We start from the raw sequence: 8,212 nt of genomic DNA, 5'->3' as shown, positions 1-8,212 counted from the left end.
CGTCTTCTCCCTGACCCCCCGCCCCTGCTTCCTTTCTAACTACATCCCGGTCCCCCCCGCCGGTCCTAGCCGCCCTGTCGCCCTAGCCTTGTGCTTGCATTTCCCCGACCCCTTCCCTCATTCTTCCACTCAGCTGCCTGTCCCCCCACGTCTTCTGTGCCCCTCCTTCACTTCTCGTCATTTTTCTATCTCTTCTTCCGACTCCGCCGTCCCTCCAGCCCTAGCTCGCTGTCTGCGTCCTTGCCTCTCAGTTTCCCCGCCCCCTTGGCTCCAAAGCTTTGACGGACGAGGCGTCAGAGCACGGACACATGTGTCCCACGGCCGCGTGCTCCCGAGGGGACGATTCGGGCAGCCCCTGATCCGCTCGTTTGGGTGGAGTCTGCAGCCCCTCGGGGCGCCTGGCGGGGAGGGGCAGGTGGGCCCAGGCCTTGGCCATCAGTCCGCAGTGGCCGGGGTGTAGAGCACACATGCGGCCCAGGCTCAATTACTGGGGCCTCCTCGCTCCATCTCCTTTCTAGCACCCCTCCCGCCCCTACTGACACCCCCAAGGTCACCGTGCCCCAGTCCTGAGGTCCAGCTAGGAGAGGCGGTGATTCTCACGCTTGTGGAAAGTCTCAGCTCTCCTGCACTGGAGGTCACCCTGAATTTCCCACTGAGAGTTGGGGGCAGGGGGGCTTTGTTGCAGGAGAGGACAGGGTCCAAGGCAAGGCTGCTTTGGCTCCCAGAGGACCCAGCCAGTTGAGGGATACTCTGACCCTCAAGGCCTTCGCACCCAGCGTGCTTGGTCTCTCCGCCCTGTCCCCACGGCGTCTCTGAGGACCAGAGACTCTGTTCCCTCTGACCTCCAGCCTCTTACCTACCTGGGACGGGGGGATGTGGGATTGGTTCTAGGTCCCTCTGCTTCTGGGTGGGCCGTCTCCAGCCCTGCGCAGGTCCCATGTTGCCAAAAGGCCAGGTTTCAAAGGAGAGACTCGGTGTTATGTCCCCAGCACGCTCCTCTCCAGCAGAGCCAGGGGCCCTGTGTGTGTTCACCTGTGGGCCCTGTGGTCACCTTCTCACCTGCCTCCACTCTAGGCGAGCTCAGGCCAGTGTAGCCTAGAGAGCCCGTTCCTCCTTCAGGACCCCTCTCCCCGCTGCCAAGATCCCACCCTGGTTAGGAGCCGCTTTTGGTCTGGCTCCTTGGCACCCAAAACCCCCTTTCGCAGCCTTCTCTTCTGTAGAATGGGGGAGGGGTGTCATGTCTATCTGGAAGCCCGTTTGGAGCCTGTGTGCATAGTGGGCTGCCCTTGACCTGCTCAGTCTGGCTCAACCCCCAGTTTCCCATCTGTGAGGAGAGACTCACAGCTCCGAGCATCCACTCTCCACCTGCTCCTCGAGCCGGTGGTCCAGCCCAGGACACAGATGCCAATCAGAAAGATGAGTAGACCAGGTGATAGCCTGGATTGTGAGAGCAGGAAGGCGCAGAGACCAGGCCGGGGAGACAGTTGTGTGCTTTGGCCTCTATTCCAGAGGAGATGGGATTGCATATCTTTGAGGAGCAGCAGGGAGCCCAGTGGGGATAAGCAAAGTGGTTGGGTTTATCCAGGTTTGGGCTTTTGCCAAGTGAGTTTCTGAAAGGGGCATCTGAGCCAAGGGGGTGTGCAAGGGAGAGGCGGCAGTGATTGTGGCCTCTAAACAGGGAGAAAGAGGTGAGGACATGACAGCTTGGGGGCTCTCGAGTGCTGGGACCAGCGTCTGCAGGACTGAGCTGGCAGGTGATGGTCTGAGATGGTGGTGTTGAGCTGAAATGCTGGGAGGTTAGACCGAGGGGCAGGGCCTGGAAGGTGGTCACGAGAGTATTGAGACCACCAGGAATTCAGACCTGGTGCGGAGATGGGGTGGTGCCCACAGCAAGGGCTGGTGCAGGTGGCTGGCACAGCAGATGGCTCCCATCAGCTCGGACTCTTACAGAGGGGAGTGGGGAGGGGGCTGCAGGCCACAGCAAGGAAAGGGGACTGAGGTTGGGGAGAGAAGGCTGGTGGGAAGGGAGTGGGATGCTGGGGTGCTGGGGCTCCCAAGGGAGCGCGAAGGCCGAGCCACAGGGCTGAGGTCATTGGTGGGAGGGGTTGCTGGTGACTGAGCGGAGTCCAGAACAGGTGATGTGTGCTAGGTGAGGCTCATGAGGTCAAGGGCATGAGGCAGGACAGGTGCCTGCTGGGAGAGGAGCTTTGGAGCTACAGGGAAGAGGTGAGACCACAAGGCAACTAAAAATGTCTACTGAAACAAAGAGCAAATATCAAAGTAGCAGGAAATAAAGTATTTGTATCACAAGGAATTAATATTCTGATTATGGAGTAGTTGCTACGCTGAGACCCTCGAGGGGTTAACAGGCAATTTACTACACAATAAATAAGAGACCTTGTCAGAAAAAAAAAATGCAAATTAAACAAGATGCAAATGTCAGGGTTTTTAAAAAAATATTTTTATTATAGAAAATATCAGGTGTACACAACAGTGTAGAAAGTCAGATAATGATGGTCCACATGTAGCCGTCCCCACCCTCACCCAAGGCCGGCTCACAGCCAGTCTGGTTTCTTTCCTGCCCCCTTCCCTCCCTCAAATCCCTGCTGTCATATCACAAAATGCCACTTTTCTCTTAGCACGTAAACAATGACCCAGAGAGCACAGAGTGGCCCCGGAGCTGTGGGAAGGGCCTCTGCCTCCTGCCCTGAGTTGATGAAGCTCCAGCTGGGGCTCCAGATATGCTGGGGCACCGCCTCCTTCTTGCTTCAGGAAGGATGTGCCCTCAGCCACCTGTGTTTAGGGCCATCAGAGAGGCCAGCAGCCCTAAGCGACCCAGGTCCTACTTTGTTCCAAGGGGTCTAACTGCCTGATCTGCTCAGACCCTTTGGCCTCATTTCAAGCCTGAGATAGATTTTCTGTGCAGTAAAATGCCCTAAGTGTGGAGTTCTAGCAGTTGCAACAAACAACTGCTCTTTTAACCAATGCCCCTATTATCAAGACACAGGACACTTCCATCCCCCTCCAGGACAGTTCTTTGGGGGACTTTTAAAGGAAACTTGAGAGGGGAGGGGGCACAGGTGAGTGAGCCCTGAGTGGGAGGGAGTACAGGGAAGAGAGGGTGACCAGCCTAGAGGCTCTGGGAGCAGTGAGCAGGCTGTGTTCCTTGGACGCTTGGCATGGGGTGACCTGGCAACTTTGTAGTTCTTAATCCAGCGGGGACCTTCCCTCCCCCACCTCCCCGACCTGCCCATGGCGTTGCACACTTTCAACATTTGCTCTAGAACACAGAGGAACAGGGGCACCTGGGTGGCGCAGTCGGTTAAGCGTCCGACTTCGGCTCAGGTCATGATCTCATGGTTTGTGGGTTCAAGCCCCACATCGGGCTCTGTACTGACAGCTCAGAGCCTGGAGCCTGTTGCAGCTTCTGTGTCTCCTTCTCTCTCTGACCCTCTCCTGTTCACACTGTCTCTCTCTCCCTCAGAAATAAATAAAACATTAAAAAAATATTAAAAAAAAAATAGAACACAGAGGAAGAAAAGACTGAAGAAGGAAGAGCAGGACTGTGGGCTGTGGCCTACTATATATGAGACGGGGTCCCCGGAGGGAGGAGGATTGGGGGAAAAATACAGAAATGATAGTCGAAATGTTTCCAGATTTGATAAAAATTATAAAGTTACAAACCCGAGAAGGTCAACAAGCCCTAAGCATATGTTATAGGAAGAAAACCACAGGAAGGTACATCATTATCAAAGGATAAAGGAAAATATTAAGTGCAAACAGCCGGGGCAGGGGAGAAATCAACACATGCTGTGTACTAAGGGGAAAAGATAAGGGTGACAACAGATTCCTCATGGAAATAAAGCAAGAGCTAACCTAGAAGACGGCGGGGCAAGAGTTTAAAGTGCTGGAAGCGGGGCGCCTGCCTCGTTCAGGTGGCTAAGTGTCTGACTTCAGCCCAGGTCATGATCACAAGTCCGGGCCCCGCGTCGGGCTCTGTGCTGACAGCTCAGAACGTGGAGCTGCTTCAGGTTCTGTGTCTCCTTTTCTTTCCCTGCTCCTTCCCTGCTCTCTTTCCCTCTCTCTCAAAAAAAAGTAAACATTAAAAATATTGTTTAAGTAAAAAAAAAAGGGCTGGAACAGGGCGCCTGGGTGGCTTAGTCGGTTAAGCGTCCGACTTTCGCTTAGGTCATGATCTCACGGTTCGTGGGTTCGAGCCCCGCGTCGGGCTCTGTGCTGACTGCCAGCTCAGAGCCTGGAGCCTGTTTCAGTCTGTGACTCCCTCTCTCTCTGACCCTCCCCTGCTCACGCTGTCTCTCTCTCTCTCCTAGAAATAAATAAAAAAATATTTAAAAAAAAAAAAGGGGGGGGGCTGGAAGAAAAACATTGCCAACCTAGAATTCTATACCCAATGAAAATATCTTTCAAAAACACAGAATAAAGAGACTTTTCAGACATCCAAAAGCTGTAAGAATTCATTACCAGCTGACCCACACGACAAGAATCCTAAAGAGAGTCTGACAGAATAAAGTGACACCAAATGAAAATCTAGATCTCCACAAAGAAATGAAAAGTATGGAAATTGTAACCAAGTAGGTAAATATAATAACTTTGTTTCTGGGTGCCTGGCTGGGTCAGTCTCAGCTCTTGATCTTGAGGTCATGAGTTCGAGCCCCACATTGGGTGTAGAGATTAGGTAAATAAATAAAACTTTAAAAAAAATTGTGTTTCTTTTTATTTAAAAGATAAGCAAATGATTCAATAGAATTAACAGCGTATGTGGGATTTATAACACATATCGAAGTAAAGTGTATACTAGATAGAATAGTGTTCAGGTGGGGCGCCTGGGGGCTCAGTCAGTTAAGCGTCCAACTTCAGCTCAGGTCATGATCTCACAGATCGCGGGTTCGAGCCCCGCGTCGGGCTCTGTGCTGACAGCTCGGAGCCTGGAGCCTGTTTCAGATTCTGTATCTCCCTCTCTCTCTGATCCTCTCCTGCTCACGCTGTCTCTCTCTCTCTCTCTTTCTCTCTCTCTCTCTCAGAAATAAAAACATTAAAAATATTAAAAAAAAAAAAAAGAATAGTGTTCAGGTGGGGAAATGGAAGGACAGGAGGCAAAGTTCTTACAGCATAAACAACGTGCCAGAGTCACTGGCTCTGGGCTGTGCTAAGGTAATGGTGTATCTGTAAAGAGTAAAGAAATGAAAACAGCACAACAGTTATAGGTAAGTAATGAGCCAACAAGGAAGAGAAATCATAGAAAATTCTCAACAAATCCAGAAGGCAGAGAAAGAGGCAAAGGAAAGCACACGGCAAGATGGTAGATCCGAAGCCAACTGTGTCAGTCATCATATTACATGTAAATGATCCAAGCACCTCAACTGCAAGGCAGAGGTGGCGCCGAGGCATGGAAACAGCAGGGCCCAATTGTGGGCCGCCACCACGCAGCCCATCGTGAACATAAAGACAGGTTAGAATCGGGATGGGAAAAGTTATGCCACATAAGCCCTGAGGAGGGCAGGAGTGGCTGTGTCCATACCAGACAAGGCCGATTTCTAAATAAAGAATGTTGCCCAGGATTGAGAGGGTTATTTCAAAGAAGCCTAAACTTACGGCCGAAGCTGTGCCAGGACCACGGCCTGGCTGGGAATGAATGACATCCTGACACGTGGGATGGGGACAGCTTGACATCTTGGATTCCTAGCCCCCCTGATCTGGGCCTGTGGAAGGGCTTCCTCTCCTTGAAGAGGCACAGGGAGGCTGCCCTCTCCGGACCTCAGAGACACCCTCGGGGTCAGTCCCCACTTCCCACCTCAGAGCCTGTGGCTCGAATGAAAGCCATAGCCTGACCGTCCCAGCACATGTTGTGGGCATGGAAAGGGGAGCAAGCGCTGAACCCCAAAGGAGCTACAGCGGGTTAGAGTGTTCTTAAGAAATGTCCAGGAGGGGGTGCACTACTAACATGTGACACACCTGTCCCTGCCTGAGGGCCACATGGGTCCAGGAACTGCAGAGCACGAGTGGCTCCCCACCAGCCCCCCAGCGAATCACTGGGAGCTTGGCCTACCCGTCCTCACAGCTCCAGGGCCAGTCCCCAGGACGGGCGCTTCGGCCAGGGACACGGCTACAGTCCCACTGAGCTTCGGCTCAGCTTCAGCGGCCACGGTGGCTCCCAGGGCACTCAGACTGAGGAGACTGTTAGCAGAGGCTGGAGAAAGTGGACCCACGTGAGCAGAAAAACCTGTGAGACGGTTGCCTACCATCATGTGGAGATAGAAAATGTACTTAACTGGTTCTGGGCAAGGAGATTTCCAAGAAAACGGTGAGAACGCCTGCCATGTGCTGAACTGTGTCACCTGCAAAACCAAACCAAACCAAACCTCTGTTGACATCCTATCCCCTAGTATTTCAGGACGTGATCGCACCTGGGAATAGAGTCATGCAGATGTGGTTAAGAGGAGGTCATAACTGGAGTGGGGGGGGGCCTTTCATTCAATAGGACCAGTGCCTTTACGAGGAGACAAACCACGCACACAAGGCGTGCGAAGACACAGATGCATGAGAAGACAGAGGGAGATCAGCCAAGGGACACCAAGGACGGCCAGCACCACGAGAAGCTGGAAGAGGGGCCTGGAACAGATTCTCCCTCGGAGACTCCGGCAGGAACGAGCCCTGCCTTCACCTTGACGTCAGACTGCTGGTCTCCAGAAGCGCAAGAAAATAAAGTGCTGTTATTCTAACCCGCCCAGCAGCCGAGGGCAAGCAGTGCGGTGCCAGTTGGCTTATTTTCACAATTATTGATATCACAAGTGATGAATGGGCTGGAGAGAGAACTGTTTAGTTGTCACGAAGAATTTAGAGAAAATATTTCGTACTTAGGGCTTGCTGATTGAAAAGTAAAATATATTTTCATTTCCAGTCTCTCCAGCCTGCAGAGCGTACTCTAAGAAATGGCCTCCGAGTGAAGATCAGGTCCGGAGCACCACCACAGAAATGCATTCTCAGTAGAGGCTAAGTTAAAAGGGGGGCCATGAGACTTCTCATTCCGACCCCTAAGAGACATAAAGCAGTGCCTTGTTGACCCTCTCAGCTCGAGAAAGTGCTTCTAAGAATCTCAAGGACACTGTCAACAGCACTCTGGGCTTCCGGCTGGCTCAGTCAGGAGAGGTGTGACCCTTGATCTCGGGGCCATGAGTTCAAGCCCCATGTTGGGTGTAGAGAATAAAGATTACTTAAATAAATTATATAAAAACCCAGCAACACTCTGATTTGCAACCCAAGTAAAATGAGCCTCCTAGAAGAGACCTCTTGATGTAAATCTTGTTCAATGTACTGGGTTATAATTTGATACATAGAAAACCTACTTGGGTTTTTAAAGGAATCATACTATCTTGGATTAAAAGAGACAGAGATTGTTTAAAATGAAAAAGGACCGTTAGGGTTCAAAATTTCTGTGTGCAGAAACTAAGTCAGGAACATGGACCACTTCCCACGGAAAAAGGATGACTCAGGAGGGAGCCAAGAAGTGAGAGAGCAGAGTCAACAGCCCCTGAGAACAAGCAACTAGGAAATTACTAGCAGAGAGCACAGATGGGCCCTTATCAAGGCAGGTTTCCTGGGCTAGAGCAGACGACTAGCAACATACGCGAATTGCATTTCAGAATTTCTATTGACCATGATTGCTACATACTTTCCACCCCTTCTTTTTTGTAAATAAACTTTTTTACTTCAGGGACGCCTGGTTGGCTCAGTCAGTTAAGCATCCAACTTCAGCTCAGGTCATAATTTCACAGTTCGTGGGTTTGAACCCTTCATCCAGGTCTGNTAAAATTATTTAAAATTTTTTATTATTAAAAAATTTTTAATGTTAATACAAATTATTAAAAATTTTTAAATGTTTTATTTATTTCTGAGAGACAGACAGCATGAGCAGTGGAGGGGCAGAGAGAGAGGGAAACACAGNTAGGCTGACAGCTCAGAGCCTGGAGCCTGCTTCAGATTCTGTGTTTCCCTCTCTCTCTGCCCCTCCCCCACTCATGCTTTCTCTCTCTCAAAAACAAACATTAAAAATTTTATTTTAATTTTATTAAAATTATTTAAAATTTTTTTATTATTAAAAAATTTTTAAATGTTAATAAAAATTATTAAAAGTTTTTAAATTTTTTCAAATTTTTAAAATTTTTAATTTTATTAAAATTATTTAAAATTTTTT

This window comes from Crocuta crocuta, unplaced genomic scaffold, assembly GCF_008692635.1.
Source record: "Crocuta crocuta isolate KB4526 unplaced genomic scaffold, BGI_CrCroc_1.0 scaffold327, whole genome shotgun sequence".
Classification (NCBI taxonomy): domain Eukaryota; kingdom Metazoa; phylum Chordata; class Mammalia; order Carnivora; family Hyaenidae; genus Crocuta; species Crocuta crocuta.
Note: the sequence above shows the minus strand (reverse complement) of the source record.